The following is a 17,534-nucleotide window of genomic DNA, read 5'->3' on the forward strand; positions in this document are numbered from 1 at the left end:
CCTGCTGAAAGTAGGTCCCCTAAGATATTTTTCTCATACTACCCTGTTTGTTTTTTATCACGGTATTTATCACAGTCTGTAATTATTTATTTCTTTACTTCTCAGTCCCCTCTACTAAATAATAAGCTCCGTAAGACCAACTCTGTTTTATCCACCCAGGGACTAGTACATAATTATTGCTTAAAGGCAAATATTAATTTCACAAATACATGTGCTCTACCCTACCACCCAAAGTGAGCACTTGTAACTACAAATGTCCGTAGCGCCTTTAGGTTCTGTTATATGTTGGGTACTTAACCCTGTGTTCTTTTTTAACTGTTTTGTGCTCATCTAGCATACATGATTAGGTTATCAGCTCCTGAAGAAAAACATGTCTTTGTTCTTTTTTGTATGTCTTATTTGGAATAGTTTTCTGAACATGGTGGCTCTCAACAAAAGTTAACTTCAACGATGAGTAAATTATCCTCTAAGCTCTAGGTAGTTCATATCCTACAGGAGAGAGTTTACCTATTTTAAAGCTCAAAGTTATTTGATAAAAGAGGCCAAGTGTTTGCAAAAGTTAATTGAGATGAATGATTCCTTTTCTTCTCTGGACTTTTTTCCTTGTCCAGAATTAGACAACTAAGTGATGTTTCTTTTTGTCTATGAAATTTGGAAAGTAAAATGGCACAAGGAGCTTCTTGTAGTCATTAGAGACTTGGCTTAAATTATTCTAGAAGGTGCTTCTTATACCCTGAGTGTTATCTTTCATTAAGAGAGTGAATAGAAATGGGGAGTATAATTTAGGGGAGGAGGAGGGGAGAAGACCTTTGGAGGAACTTAACTGTTGACATTGTGAATCGAATTCTCCCTGTGATATCAGATAGAGTTATCCTAAATGAACAAAGGGTTACTAGTCTGTAGCTTCTGACACTGAAACAAAAATCATATGTCTGTTTTCCTTTTTATAAACTCATTCAATATTTGAGTGTCTGTGTGTGTCAAGTACTGTTCTAGGCTCCAAAGACACAGGGACCAAGGAAATCAAGGTCCCTGCTAATACAGTTATCATCAGAGAGGAAAGATAGATCAATAAAACACAAAAGCAAGAACAAGATCATTCCTCATATTAATAAGTGACACAGAGCAGGTAAAACAGAGCTGTGTTATACAGAGAGTGGCTGAGGGGTGCATCTTCAGCTTGGGTGGTCAAGAAAGGCCTGAGGGACACATGAGCAGAGACCTGACTGAAGAGAAGCCATCACACTCTCCTTTCCTCCTTCCTCCCCTGCCTTCTCTCCTTCTCTTCACTTCACCTCTTGCCAAATTGTGGTGAATGAGCCCCTGGTCCTACTCGAGTGAAGTGTCCACTTCTGATACAGGAATGATGAGGTCACTTTGTGTAACATGGCCATCAGGAAAACCTGCTTAGATGAAGGGCCATTTAAGGGGATCCCTGTGACTGGGCAGACTGGGCTGTTTCAAAGACTGAGGACTGTGTCCTCCTACCCACAACCAGTTATCTGAAAATTTGGAAGGAAGGAAAGAGGAAAAGATGGGAGGGGTGAAAACGGATGTGTAAGAGAGATGTATTCCTGCTTAGAAGTGAGGGAGGGAGTAGAATTCAGGTCCCCACCAGACTCATACCTCAAGCTCCTGGTTTAAAATTCAGTGCGATTAATTTATTATCCTAGTATATATTATGTAATTTAAACAGCCCAGTTTTAAGGAAACATTTTCCACACTGATGCTAATTGTATCTTTGTAATGCTGCAACACTGTACAGAAAGACATAATTGTTGCTCCTTTGTTGATGTATTGGTTTAATATACTTTCTTTTATTGTTTAGACATTTAAATGCATGCCTTTCTGTATAAGTGTCCAGGCAGTGAGGGTAGTTAAATGCTGTTAAACAACTTAACATGGCTTCCCTGGTGGCGCAGTGGTTGAGAGTCTGCCTTCCGATGCTAAGGGACACAGGTTCGTGCCCCGGTCCGGGAAGATCCCACATGCCGCGGAGCGGCTGCGCCCATGAGCCATGGCCGCTGAGCCTGCGCGTCCGGAGCCTGTGCTCTGCAACGGGAGAGGCCACAGCAGCGAGAGGCCCGAATACCGCAAAAAAAAAAAAAAAAAAAATCAACAACTTAACCACTGTGTCTCCGCCGCCTGTGTTTTCCATTTTATACTAAACCCTGCAGAGTAGTAATGGTGATTCATGATCTATCAGTGTAAAATGGGCCTGTATTGTCCTTCCTTATATTATCTCTCCTACGTATGAAATACCTATCTCCTTTCTTTTTTACTTCAGTGGAATCTTTGATATCATCAAAGATGTATCAACAAGAATTTTTCAGTGCTAATAGGAAGAGAAATAATGTCTCTACAATTTCTAGTACTTTTCTCATAAGAACCTGAAAAATTGGTGAAGCAGTCAAGAACTCAGCTAATTAACAAATTAGGAAGATTCCTGAATGTGGTGTTCTTTTTAACATTCACTCATTTAATAAATTTAATAAATATTTGTGTGTACAATAACAGTTTACATGTAAGGTTAGGGAACACCAAACCCGGTGCTGGGTGCTAAGAATAGGCTAGAGGAATTCTCAATGTGTTGACAGTGTATTTTCAGACCTCTTAGCTTCTAAATTATTATTTAACAAGAGAATCAATACCATTTTAAGAATGATAATGGCCTATAACATTTAGTGAGCATATGTTAATTGCTGCTGAGCATTGTGCTTAAGTGCTTTATATACATCTTCACCTTTGAACCTCACAACAAGCCTACAGGTGACTACCCTTGTCTACACTGTAGATCTTGGACAGTTCTGGAAGGAAAGAGCTGTATTCTTTAACAGCCTACTTGGTCTAGCAAACAACTTTTGATATGGCCTCACTGAGGATCTAAGCCCCCAGGCTGAAAACATTTAAATGATTGATAACAGGAACTCTAGCCTATGCAGTATGCCAATTGTTCATTATAAAGCAGAAGAACACTTAATGTTGCCCTCAAAGAAAGAGGTTAGCAGTCATCTCTCTTATGCAGCGAAACGGTGAACTCACCAGGTACTTTCTTTTTCCAGAAATCAGATATCAATCATAGAGCTCTTCCACTGTCAAAAGAAAATTACCACAGACAAATTTGAGGGGAACACGAGTATAAACAGGGAGTCCATTTAGGTGGCTATTGCAAGTGCCCACAGGAGAACCATGGCTTTGTCCTGGGTTCTGACCTGGATGAAGAGAAAGAGATGGATTTGAAATTTAAAAAAAAAAGAATCCAAAATAATACTTACCTGCAGACAAGGGAAAGGTGAGAGAAAGTGGGTCCAGTGAACTGCAATCACACATTTGAAGAGGCACTGAGAACTTGCCCCATTGCCTCTCCGGTATCATCTGGTGCCATTACTGAGCCACTGAGTCCCAGTGACAGAGAAAATGATGGGTATGGATTTTCATTTCCTGATCTGACTGTAAAGTTGGTATATCGTCTGTCCTGATTACTCAGGATTATTGTGAAGAAAAAATAGAATTATCCCTAGGAAGCATTTATTAAAATGTCAAATTTAATGGAAATGCAAGCTTCCAGCTCTAGCATTACCCTAGTAGTAGAAGTCACCGACATTGATTTCAAAATGTCTTCAAGGGTAAATGAGTGGATAATATTATACTGAGTTTCACTATGTAAACTATTTTCTTCTCAATAAGGTTTGATATCTTGGGGCTGGCTCTGTGATTTATTAGCTTAGTAACCTTGAAAACTGTCAATAATACCAGGTCACGTACAATGTGCCAAACAGTATGTTTAGTAAACACTTTGCACACCCTACCTTGTCGACTCCTCTCAACAATCAGGTATGTAGGACTTGTCCTTATTTAATAGATGAGGAAGCTATTGCCACTGAGATTAGCTTACTTGACCTCACTTATTAACTAGAAAAGGTCTCTTGACAGAGCCACACTTCAAACCTGGTTCTCAACACGATGCTCAGCTTTCCAGATTTCAATTTCTACATCTTGACACAGATATAATCCTGCCAGCTTTACATGTTAGTTAGGAAGATCAAATTCACTAGCTTGTGTAAAATATATCTGTAAACTGTAGTGCATTTTATCAAGTATATAAGGTTTAAGACAGGTGTAAGCTCTATGTATTTTAATCGACCAGATGGCCATGAATTGGATGCTTAAAAATATGAGTGTTCAGTGTCCTTCTGCTGAATCCTGAAGATGTACTTTTTCTTTAGTATCTTTGTGTGCTTTTGCATTTGTCATTTAGTTTTTAATCTGTGTTTCCTCTACTGGGGCCCGGCTGAGGTGATCTGCTTGGGATAACACATTTTGGTCTGCCTTTAAGTCTGTTATTTCAGAGCTGTCACTGATGAGCTGGCAGTGTTTTTGGACGTCTTGAGATAATGCAATTTGAGATTAAGGTCTGTGCTGGCAGCCAGTAATTATAACTTTAAAATGTCTTAACAGATACAAAGTCCCAGTTAAGGTCATATCCTATAACAATTGAGGGGGGGATATCTTTTTCTCATTTTGACTGTGCTCAAAACAGAAAGCAACTTAGAAAAATAGGAAATCACTCAGATAATCCAGGACCAAAGAACTCCATATTCTTATTGAAAATATGCAAGGGAGAATAGATTGATTTAAATGAAGCAGAGAGTTGATATAAAGAGTTAATAGATAATACCTTTCTTTGCAGATTTAGACATACAAGTGACATCCCTGAGTATTTCAGATATGTTATTGATTGATTGAAAAAGTCTATAGAAACACAAAGATACTTGAATTTATGTTTAGTCCAGTCAAGGATATAAAAACTCAGCAGTACATGTAGATACAACATATTTCATCCTAGCTTTCACTAGGCATGTGGACCCCTAGTGGAAGGCTTAGATGTTGATGGTAGTTCTTGCAGGATAAGGTCATGTTGGACTTGAGAAAGACCCAATTTGTGGCAAGTTATATCACCATTCAGGAAGAACTTAAATTAGCTGTATTTGTACTTCTATATAAGGCAGTATTTACACATTCTAGGTTCGTCTGACTCTTGAGTTGTGATTGGTTAAGCAAGGCCAAGTCCCCATCCAGGGAAGAAAACAGTCACTGTCTACATTTCTCTGGACAAAATGTCTGTCTACATATTTTCTCTACTCCAAAAAGCCTAACCACAGTCACTTATGAAATGCTTGGGTACTTCGGAAAGACTGCCAACAACTGAGCAGCACAAGGGTTCATCGGAAATCAAAATCTCAAGTGAATAAAACCACTTACATGCAAAACTTTCTAATTGGGAATCTTATACTCTGGCTGTGAGTTATGTAGACCTTACGGATCAACAGAATGGAGCTTAAGGTAAACACAGAAATGCCAAGGACATTGTGCCCTTTGCCAAGGCCCTGCCCAGTTGTAATCACTGTATTGGCCAATCAGTCTAATCACCAGCAAAGGGTTAGTGTCTAACAATAGTCTCTGCACTGTGTGGGGTATGAAGCAGAAAAGGACACAGAACCTGCCCTCAAGGTTCTTGAGATCTGGCTAAAGAGAGAAAATGTGCAAAAATGAAATGCAAGGCAGTATGCAATGAACAGATGAGTGATAAATAAATTCTCCTCAATTTGAGCTACTCAATTCATATGAATAGTTACTGTTCATTCAGCAGCTTTGTTATAACCTTGGCCAAACAATGACTAAGTTCAATTAGAAGAGAGAGCTAATCTCTCACTAAGGCAATCAAGATTGTATGGGCATGATCCTCTTTGAGTTGAATCATTGAGGATGGAAAGGATTTGGGTAGAGAAGGAGTAACCTTTCCAGGGGAGGGATTAGTGGAAGCAATGACAGTTTTTGGGTCCAGGCCAAAAGTAACGGAACTTAGACTGGAAGGATGGAGAGTATGATTTGGAATTGCTATATCTGTTTTTCTCTGATTAAACTTGAATATTTGATTTTTCAAAAACATTCACTCAATATCAGCTTCTCAGTTTTCCTCACAGAATGAGTGTGGCACTGTCCTCACTGGAGCCTGGTTCACACTCCATGCTGAGATTTAGACATGGGTCTGTCTGGTGAGATGGGTCTGACAGAAGTCTCTGCCTGAGACCAAGGAATCTTCAGGAGGTTCCGAGTGAGGATTTTGGTGTCAGATAAGGTTAATTTTGAATCCTGGTGCTGCCAAATCCTTGAGAAAGTTACTTTACCTTTTGCTAAACCTCAGTTTTCTCATGAATAAAATGAAGTTTCATTCATCTCACAAATATCTATTGGACAATTACTCTGTTCCAGACTCTGTTCTAGGTGTTGAGGATATAGCAGGAAACAAAACAAGCAAATCTCTCTGCCCTCCTAGAGATAATGACAGAAATATACCTTAAAGGATTTAGCTGAGATTAAGACATAAAGCACTTAGCACAGTGACAAACACATAACTAGTCAATGTTAGTGGTTGCTATTGAGTCAGGCAGTTCAGTATGGTTCAGTAAGGAAGACTTAGTCATCAGAGGAGGCTTGCAGTTAGTACCTAATTGTTACTTGCATATAGATCCTGCTATGTGTTTGGGCAAAAATACTAATAGAGCTGAGGATCAAGAACCTTGGGTGATATCAGAAGCAACTAACTCACCAGGAAACTTAGGAAGACCCTAGCCTTTTTGTTGGAGGCCATGTAACAAAGTGGACTACAGAAAAAAAGGAGGGGGAATCAATCCTTTTCCCTCTTCCTGAAATACAGTGGCTTTATCATCTTGGGGGCTGTGGTGAGTAGTGAAGCTGTTAGGCAGCAAGAATGACAGTGGAGGAAGCAACAGCACATAGTAATGCTCAGGAGAAGCAGGCAGTAGAACATATAGCAACACCTGTGGTGCCTAGAAGATGTAAAGATTCAGAGAGAGAACTTTCCCTAGAAGGAAGCCAGAACAAGTGGAGAAAACACAGTGCTTTTTTTGGTGACAATTGACCAAACCTGTTCATTAGTCATTTCTGTGGATGTGGAATCCACAAGTAGAATATCTAGAACTGGAAATTCTGCAAAGCAGGTAGGAGAGAGTCGGTGAACTATTCCTGTCTTGGTTCCTCCATAACATTACTGAAGACTTGCTAATATATGCCATCTGCATACACAACTGTATGATAAGTAGCACAAATGTTCAAACAGTGTTAATATACTGGCTATCATGTTTATAAATAAATGTGCTGAGAAGAGATCTTCATTAGAAGAAATGGCAATTTCTATAGGAAAAATTACCAAATATATTCACGTGGGTGTGTTTGGAGCAATAGCATAAAAAAATGAACAATAAAAAAGAATCACAATGAATATAGAGGTCATGCTTGCCCCTAAATGAATATCTAGCAAATAGTAAACACCCAGAATGAATGAGATCAATTGTGGAGAAAAATCAATATGGCCAGCCTGTGTGAGAGCATTAACTTCAATAGTTCTCATTTTAATGTATAAATTCTAATTCAAAAAGAGTGAAAGAGCAATAAAACAACTTAGTCTGGCCCTTTGCTATTTTTCTTACATGACAGCTATATTTCTGTGACTCAGCCTAATTCCTGGCCATGCAAAACCAGAGGGACAACAGTTTCACCTGATGATTCCAAATAACTAGTTTGACTTCTTTTTATGATGAACTGACCATTTTTAAAACAGATTATTTACAGTCACCTTTGGTTTTTTTGTTATGATTAAATTCATTTGTTTATCAAATATTTATTGAATTCTTTCTAGGCAACCAGCAAGCACTGTTATAGGCACTGAAGATACAGGAGTGAACAAGGCAGGTATGTTTCCTGCTCCCATGAGATTCTATTTCGATGTGAGAAAGACCATAAAAAAGAAAACAAATAATCAAGATGACTTCATAAAGTAGTAATGCTATAAATAATAAAAATAAAGTAATTAACTAAACTGTCTATGTCTGATAGGTGGTACTCATGTACATAGGGAGATTTGGGAAAAGTTCTCTGAAAAGGTGACCTTTTGAGATCTGAATGATGAGGAACCAGCTGAAAAGTTGTGGAAAGAACATTCTAGGCAAAGTGACTAGCCAAGTGAAAAAGCTCTGGGTCAGAAATAAGCTTACAGAGAATAAATTTTTGAAACAGAAGACCAGTAAGCTGGAGCATAATGAAAAAGTGGGAGAGTAGTAAGAACTAAATTAGAGAGAAAGAAAAGGGCCAGGACATGGTATACTTTCTAAACCTTGGAAACCAAATTACACTTGTCTTGAATGCTTTGGGAAAGTATTAGATGGCATTAAGTAGTCTGTGAAATGACTTACTTTAATTCTTTAATAGGTTATTTTGGCTTCAGTGTAGAGGGTGGGTTGATCAATAAATCCCAGACTTAATAACTGCTTGGTTAGATAGTATCTTGCAATTCAATTACCAAATCCAAATGCCAAAATTCATTCACTCAACAAATATTTGTTGAGCATGCCATGCTATGCACTGGGAATACAGAGACAAACAAGATATTGCCTGTGCCATAAAGAACCTCACAGTCTAGCAAAACATGCAGAAATGTAAACAAATCGTTTACAGTTTGACTTTACCCAGTGAAGGTACAGATGTTTCTTCCTAATTTGAATTTGACATGAACTGGAGGATTGGAATCTATGACTCTCCACTGAAAAAGCTCCATTTTTGCCAGAGGTTCTGCTAATTAGTAAAAGCCTTTATATTACGCCTTCTTCAGTTGCAACAGATGAAAAACCTAATCAAACTAACTTAAGACAAAAAGAAGTGTATGGAGGATTTATTACTTCATGTAACTGAAAACTCCAAATCTGAAGAGGCATGGCTAGGCTCAGTCTTACCAGCTCAAGGAGTCAGACAATGAAAGTCAGTGCAGTCAGAGTCTGTAAAATAAAGGCAGCAATTTTGGAAAAGAAGGTGCCAAAAGACCCCCCAAATCTGCAAATAAACTTGCCCAATCCTTTGATGATCCCTGAAATGCTCATGAATCAAGGAAGCACCAAATTTCTCAGTGTAAAGCAACAGTTGAAAGACTAAAAATGTTGAACAATTTCGATTGCTGCTCACCACAGGGAAGACAGAGTTTGGATGTTGAGTCCTATTCCAAATACATTCAAAGACTCAAAGGAAAATATGCTTATAATGAGAGAAATTATGTGAAAACCCAGAGCAGAAATGGAGACTGTAAGAAGCAAATGGAAATTTTAGAATTATAAAGTAAAACACCTGCAATGAAAAATTTGCTGTGTAGAAATGACAGCAGGTAGGTTGGCTAGCAGGTGAAAGAATCAGTAAACGAAAACTTAAATAATTTATCACCATCTGACCTCCACCACAAGAAATACTAAAGAAGGTTCTTTAGGCTAGAATGACACCAGAGAAGTGTTGTATGAAAACTTGTACCTATAAGAAGAAAGAAAGAACACTGAATATAATAAATATATGATTTTTTCTACTCTTAATTTCTTTAAAACATATATGAATATTTGAAAAAATATATAACATGTATTATGTGAGTTATTATCATATACCTATATAATATATAAAGTAACAATAGCACAAAGGCCAGAGAGTAATTGAAACTATTCTGTCACAACATTCTTATATTCTACTATGTGTAGTGCAAATTAATTCTAACAGTGCTGTGATAAGTTAAGGATAGATTTTTTTTTCTTTTTTTGAATTTTTTTATATTACAGCAGGTTCTTATTAGTTATCTATTTTATACATATTAGCGTATACATGTCAATCCCAATCTCCCAATTCATCCCACCACCACCACCTCACCCTGCTTTCCCCCCTTGGTGTCCATATATTTGTTCTCTACATCTGTGTCTCTTTTTCTGCCTTGCAAACCAGTACATCTGTACTATTTTTCTAGTTCCACATATATGCATTAATATACAATATTTTTTTCTCTATCTGACTTACTTCACTCTGTATGAAAGTCTCTAGGTCCATCCACATCTCTACAAATGACCCAATTTCATTCCTTTTTATGGCTGAGTAATATTCCATTGTATATATGTACCACATCTTTATCCGTTAGTCTGTTGATGGACATTTAAGTTGCTTCCATAACCTGGCTATTGTAAATAGAATTGCAATGAACATTGGGGTGCATGTGTCTTTTTGAATTATGGTTTTCTCTGGGTATATGCCCAGTAGTGGGATTGCTGGATCATATGGTAATTCTATTTTTAGTTTTTAAGGGACCTCCATACTGTTCTCCATAGTGGCTGTATCAATTTACATTCCCACCAACAGTGCAAGAGTGTTCCCTTTTCTCCACATCCTCTCCAGCATTTGTTGTTTGTAGATTTTCTGATGATGCCCATTCTAACTGGTGTGAGGTGATACCTCATTGTAGTCTTGATTTGCATTTCTTTAATAATTAGTGATGTTGAGCAGCTTTTCATGTGCCTCTTGGCCATCTCTGTGTCTTTTTGGAGAAATGTCTATTGTGGCATTCTGCCCATTTTTGGATTAGATTGTTTTTTTAATATTGAGCTGCATGAGCTCTTATATATTTTGGAGATTAATCCTTTGTCCATTGATTTGTTTACAAATATTTTCTCCCATTCTGAGGGTTGTCTTTTCGTCTTGTTTATAGTTTCCTTTTCTGTGCCAAAGCTTCTAAATTTCATTAGGTCCCATTTGTTTATTTCTGCTTTTATTTCCATTACTCTAGGAGGTGGGTCAAAATGATCTTGCTGTGATTTATGTCAAAGAGTGTTCTTCCTATGTTTTCCTCTAAGAGTTTTATAGCATCCGGTCTTACATTTAGGTCTTTAATCCATTTTGAGTTTATTTTTGTGTATGGTGTTAGGGAGTGTTCTAATTTAATTCTTTTACATGTAGCTGTCCAGTTTTCCTAGCACCACTTATTGAAGAGACTGTCTTTTCTCCATTGTATATCCTTGCCTCCTTTGTCATTGATTAGTTGACCATAGGTGCGTGGGAAGGATAGACATTGTCACTCTACAGCAGCCACTAAACTAATGCTAATAGGTTTAGCTAAAAAGTCAACAGAGGCATTAAAATGTAACGCTAAAAATGTTTACTAACATCCCTAAGAAAGTACTAAAGGAAGAAATGAACAAAAACTGGAAGGAAAATAGAAAACAAATGACACAATGGCAGTTAAATTCAACCGTATTGATAGTTAAATTTTAATGGACTTAAACACCCCACTTAAAAGTCAATGATTGTTAGATTGGATTTAATCAAAGACCCAAATATATGTTGTCTACAAAACCCCACTTTAATGACATAGATAGGAAAAACTAAAAGGCTAGAAAAAGAAATGCCATGTAAAGAGTAGGCATAGAAACGTGGAGGGCTATATTAACATTAAAAAAAATAGACTTAAAGACAAAAAGTATTATTAGAAATAAAGAGGAACATCTCATAATGATAAAAACGTAGGTTAATTCACCAAAAAAAAAATGTAATAATAATATATACAAGCAGACTTCATTGAATTGTCCTTCAATTTATTGCTCTTCACAGATAAGGTGTTTTTTACAAATTGAAGGGTTTGGAACCCTGTGTTGAGCAAGTGTATAAGTGCCATTTTTCTAACAGCACTTGCTCACTTCACATCTCTGTGCCACATTTTGGTAATTCTCACGATATTTCAAATTTTTCCTTATTTTTATATATGTTATGGTGGTCTGTGATCTGTGATGTTACTCTTGTAAAAAGATTATGACTTGGGCTCCCCTGGTGGCCCAGTGGTTGAGAGTCCGCCTGCCGATGCAGGGGACACGGGTTCGTGCCCCGGTCCGGGAAGATCCCACATGCCGCGGAGCGGCTGGGCCCGTGAGCCATGGCCGCTAAGCCTGTGCATCCAGAGCCTGCGCTCTGCAACGGGAGAGGCCACAACAGTGAGAGGCCCGTGTACCCCTAAAAAAAAAAAAAAAAAAAAAAGATTATGACTTGCCCAAGACTCAGATGACGGTTAGCATTTTTAACAGTAAAGTATTTTTAAATTCAGGTATGTACCTTGTTTCTTTAGACCTAATGCTATTGCACGCTTAATAGACTACAGTATAGTATATGTATAACTTTTATATGCACTGGGAAACCAAAAAGTTTGTGACTCACTTTATTGCAATATTTGCTTTATTGTGGCCATCTGAAACCAGACCCACAGTATCTCTGAAGTATTGACCTTTATAGGTCTAATAACAAAGCTTTAAATATATGAAGGAAAACTTACAAAATTAAAGGAAGAAAGAGATAAATCCCCAATCATAGTTGGAGATTTAACACCCTGAGCTAATTGACATCTACAGACTTCACCCGACCTGTAGAATGCACATACTTTCTAAACCCATAGCTAAGCTAAACATAAGTTTCAATTGATTTCAAAATATTTAAAGTCTTACAAAGTATATCCTCTGAGTAAAATGAAATATTTTAGAAATCAATAAAAATGAGACATTCAGAAAGCCCAAAACTTATAAATAAAACAAAGCACACTTTAAATAATCTATGGGTTAAATAAGAAATGACAAACAATATTAAAGAATATTTCCATCTGAAAGAATAAATGTATAGTATATCATGTAAAGAGAACGAAGTTAAAATAAACTAAGACATAATGATATGAAGCCCACGATATATTTTACAAAAAGTACCAATTATCATTTCTGTTGTACTCTTGTAAAAATAACTGTATAGCCTTATGCTGATTATGTGAAAATATCAGACAAACCCAATTTGAGAAACATTCTAAACCATAATTGACCAGTATTCTTCAAAATGTTAAGGTCACAAAAGATAAGGAAAGACTGAGGAACTGTCAAAGATTGTATAAGAATAAGGAGAAATAACAGAAAAACAACAAAAATATTGAAAAAATTGGTGAAATTCAGATAAAGTCTGCAGTTTAGTTAATAATGTTATACCAATATTAATTTATTGGTTTTGATAGCCATACAATGGTTATGTAAGATGGTGACATTAGGAGAAGCTGGGAAGGGTATACATGAACTCTGTACTCTTTTTAAAAATATTTTCTTAAGTCTAAAATTAGTTCAAAGTAAAAAGTTTCTTAAAAAATTGTAGAATGCATTAAAACAGTGTTTAAAGTTTGTGGCATGTAGCAATTTATAACTTCAAATATGTACATTAGAAAAGAAAAAGAGTTTAAAATCAATGATTGAAATTATTACCTGTGAAGTTAGAAGAAACAGATCTAACTCAAAGTAAATAGAAACAAGAAAAACTTAAATATAAAGATAGAAATTAATAAAATAGAAAACAAGTAGTATTGGATATTAACAGAGAGCAAGCCAGCTTTCTAAATTCTACTTTTTATATACATATTAAAATAAGGTAAGTTAAAAAAAAATAATAAAAATACGTACATTTACTTTTGCTAGAAACCTTGAAGTATTTAGGGACAATTTTTTTTTTTTTAATTTACAACAAGAAGCTTTTTGGACTACCCAAATAACATTAATTTGTGTTTCAAAGCCTGTTCCAGGGAGGTATATTGTTAAACAGTTCAGGGATTCCTGTACCATGCTTAGCATCAAGGCAACATTCATTGTGGTCCCTAGGGGTTGGAGGAGCCATTTATTCCTGATTCATAATTCACAGTAAAAGTATTGCCCTTTGGTCTGCCAGATTTATACAGTGAAAATCTTCTATTAGAACCTCCTTTGTTCAGTTTGCCAGCAAGACCCTGAAAACTGAAGCTCAAATTCACCAGTTTTAAAATACCCTTCAGTCAAAAGCAGTCTCAGCGTTTTGCCTACTGCTCTGGATTCTAGCCTTCACTTAAAGCAGAGATCAACAAACATTCTTTTGTAAAGGGTTAGATAGTGTACATTTTAGGCATTGTTTGCAGTCATAACATCTCCATCATGACTACTCACCCCTGATATTTTTTTTAATTGGTGTATAGTTGTTTTACAATGCTGTGTCAGTTTCCGCTGTACAACGAAGAGAATCAACTATATGTATACATATATCCCCTCCCTCTTGGACTTCCCTCCCACCCATCTAGGTCACCACAGAGCACTGAGCTGAGCTCCCTGTGCTATACAGCAGGTTCCCACTAGCTGTCTACTTTACACATGGTAGTGTATATTAGTTCAAAAGCAGCAGTGAACAATAGGTAAATGAATGAGGAAGCTGTGGTTCAATAAAACTTCAGTTATGAAGATTGAAATTTGAGTTTCATGTAATTTTCATGTGACACTTCTTTTTGCAATTATTTAAGACTATGGGAAACATTCTTAGCTTAGGGAACATACAAAAACAGGCAGCATCCCAGACCTGGTTCAGAGCTGTAGTTTGCCAACCTCCGACTTAGATATTTGTCTGATAAATTTTTGCTTCTTTGTTAGTCTTCACTAGTATATGTTTATAGTGTGTGTGTGTGTGCTTGTGTGTATGCATATGCATGCACATATCAGAAGGCCGTGATCAGATATCTAGCCAATCATATTATCAAAAATTGAAGTAAATGCAGAAAAACATTTAGAGATACAATATCCTTAATATTCCTACATTTTTCACACTACTTTTAGATTGCAAATTTTAATGCATTTAGAGCTATTTCTTCACTAGAGCTAGAATCAAAAAGAACATCTGTAGACCTTATTTCACAAAATATCAATTACACGAACACTTACTTGTGTTCGGTATGAGACTTTAAGTTGAAAATTATCCATTTTATCTTAACAAAATGGAATTGAGTCAAAATGAGTGTATAAACTGTAATCAAAAGCCATCAATTTTGGGGGGTGGTGGTGTGATGAATTGGGAGATTGGGATTGACATATATACACTAATATGTATAAAAAGGTTAACTAATAAGAACCTGTGGTATAAAAAATAAAATTAAAAATTTTTTTTAAAAGACAGCAATTTCAGTATAAAATTTAAAAGCTGATAATAAAATATAAGAAAGTCAGTATGTTCCATATTAAATGTATTTCCTAGAGCCATCTTAATAACTGTTTTATAATAGACTAACATTCATGGTAGGTGTTTTAAGTACTTCCTTTAACATTTAATAAAATTTAAGAACCAAAATAAGAAATGTGAAACTAAGCCTGTCAATAACTTTGGTTTCTGTGGGAAAACCACAGTTTTATAATGAGAGTAATAAATGTTGGAACAAAAGAACAGTGTAGTATACTATAGTGCAGAATGTCAATATTTACTCTAATAAGTAAAATGCAGGTTGTACTGATTTTTAAAAACAAAGTATGCAAATTAAAAGAACCATGTCTTGTTTTCATTATCCAAGAGCAAAGAAATGCTTATGAGTGTAAAAACATTGGTGAACAAAAATGCATTAACCTTATATATTTATGGTCAATTGATTTTTGACAAATGTTCCAAGACCAGTCAATGTTGTAAGAATATTCTCTTTAACAAATTGTGCTTCAATAAAGGAATATCTAATAGCAAAATGATGAAGCTAGACCCATATCTTACTTCATATACAAATATTAACTCAAAATGGATCAAAACTCAAAATGTATGGGTTAAACCTATTAAACGCTTAGAAGAAAATATGGGGGTAGATCTCCATGTACTTTATTTTGGCAATGGGTACTTAGATATGACACCAAAATCACAAGCAACAAAAGAAAAATAGATGAATTGGACTTTATCAAAAGTTTGTGCATCAAAAAAGACTTTTGCGCATCAAAGGACACCATCTAGAAAGTGAAAAGACAACATACAGAAAGGGGAAAGATATTTGCATATATATGTATATATATTTAAAGGTGAAATACATAAAGAACTCTTACAACTCAACAACAGAAAAATACACAACCCAACTTTTTTAAATGAGCAAAGTAATTGAAGAGACATTTTATCAAAGAAGATATACACATGGCTGAGAAGCACATGAAACGTTGCTCAACATCATAGGCCATTAAGGAAATGCAAGTAAAATCACAATGAAATACCACCTCACACCTACTAGGCTATAATTTTAAAAAATAGATAAAGTGAAAAATAAGTTTTGCTGAAGATGTAGAGATAATGGAGTCTTCATACATCACTGGTAAGAACATAAAATGGTGCAACCACTGTAAAAAGCAGTTTGGTGGATCATCGTATGATCAGCAATTATCATATGATCAGCAATTCCACTCCTGGGAATATGCCCAAAATAACTGAAAAACTTGTACACAAATGTTCATAATAGTTCTATTCACTACAACCCCTAAGTATAAACAGACAAATGGATAAACAAGTTGTGGTGTATACATACAATGGAATATTAGTCTGCCATAAAACGAAATGAAGTACTGATGCATGCCACAGTATGAAAGAATGCTGATACAAAAGGTAATGTATCGTATGATTGATTCCATTTATATGCAATATTCCAAATAGGTAAATTCATAGAGACAGAAAGCCAACTAAGGGTTGTGGGGAGAGGAAGAAATGAATAGAAGTGAGTGACAGCTTAACGAGTATGAGTTTTCCTTTCGTGGTGATGACAAGTTTTCAGAAATAGAGATGATAGCTGCATAACATTGTGAATGTATTAAATTTCACTGAATTATGTACCTTAAAATGGTTAATTTTGCGTTATGTGAATTTTAGCTGAATTTTTAAATGGTGATATACTGTATAGAGTTTTAAATCCTTATGCTGACGTGATAACAGCACACCTTTCCTTCTTTTCTTTAATTCCTATAAAACAAGTACAAACAAAAAAGAATAAGAATGCATTATGCCTAATTTTAATACACTGCCCATTTTCATTTATTAACTACATCTACCAAAAAAAAAAATCCCAAAATATCAGATTTCTTCAGTCCTCCTAATGAAAATGAAAGCTGGAATCAAAGGCATTTTTAGGGTAGCTAATTGAGTTCTTTGGCTCTCTCTTTTCCCAAACTGTGAAGAAGTGAGATACAAAGTTTTTCAACCAATCCATTTCTCTCATCTCACCTACGTCTTACAGAGGGCTTTATTCTACAGGTTTATGCATCCACATCTCCAATTTTGAAATCCTGAGGTCTTTTCAAACTAAAGTTTTCTGAATCCAAAGATACTTTAACTTCTTTTCAAAAATAAATATATAAAATAAACATAATTTGGCCCTGCATCTGAATCACATAAAATCATTCAGAATCATCAAAACTCAAATGATGATCATATTTGAAAGCTACCAAGAGTGAATACAAAAGAACAGGGTCTAAATTTCCAAGTGTACAGCCCTGATAGCCAGTACACTTATGTCCTGAGTGCCAAAATAATAAGACTCTCAGATGGTTACATTATCAATTATGTTATAATTATATATATAATTATATAACAATTATATTAACAATATCTGCAGCCCCTCTGCTATTCCTAACCAGGACATTAGAGATGAACAAGAAAGCAGTAGTGATTTGTAGTGTTTGAACCAAACTCATTTGAAGGACCTAAATCAACTACATGAGATTAACAGCTGAAGCTGTAATGGCAGCAGGCAGTAACTTCCTATAAGGAGAAAGGACGTTGAAGGTGGTAGTTCTTTGAAACAAAAGCAAAGAAAGAATAAGAAAAAATGAGCAATACAGCAGGAA

Source organism: Lipotes vexillifer, unplaced genomic scaffold (genome assembly GCF_000442215.2).
Source record: "Lipotes vexillifer unplaced genomic scaffold, Lipotes_vexillifer_v1.1 scaffold95, whole genome shotgun sequence".
In the NCBI taxonomy this organism is placed as follows: Eukaryota; Metazoa; Chordata; class Mammalia; order Artiodactyla; family Lipotidae; genus Lipotes; species Lipotes vexillifer.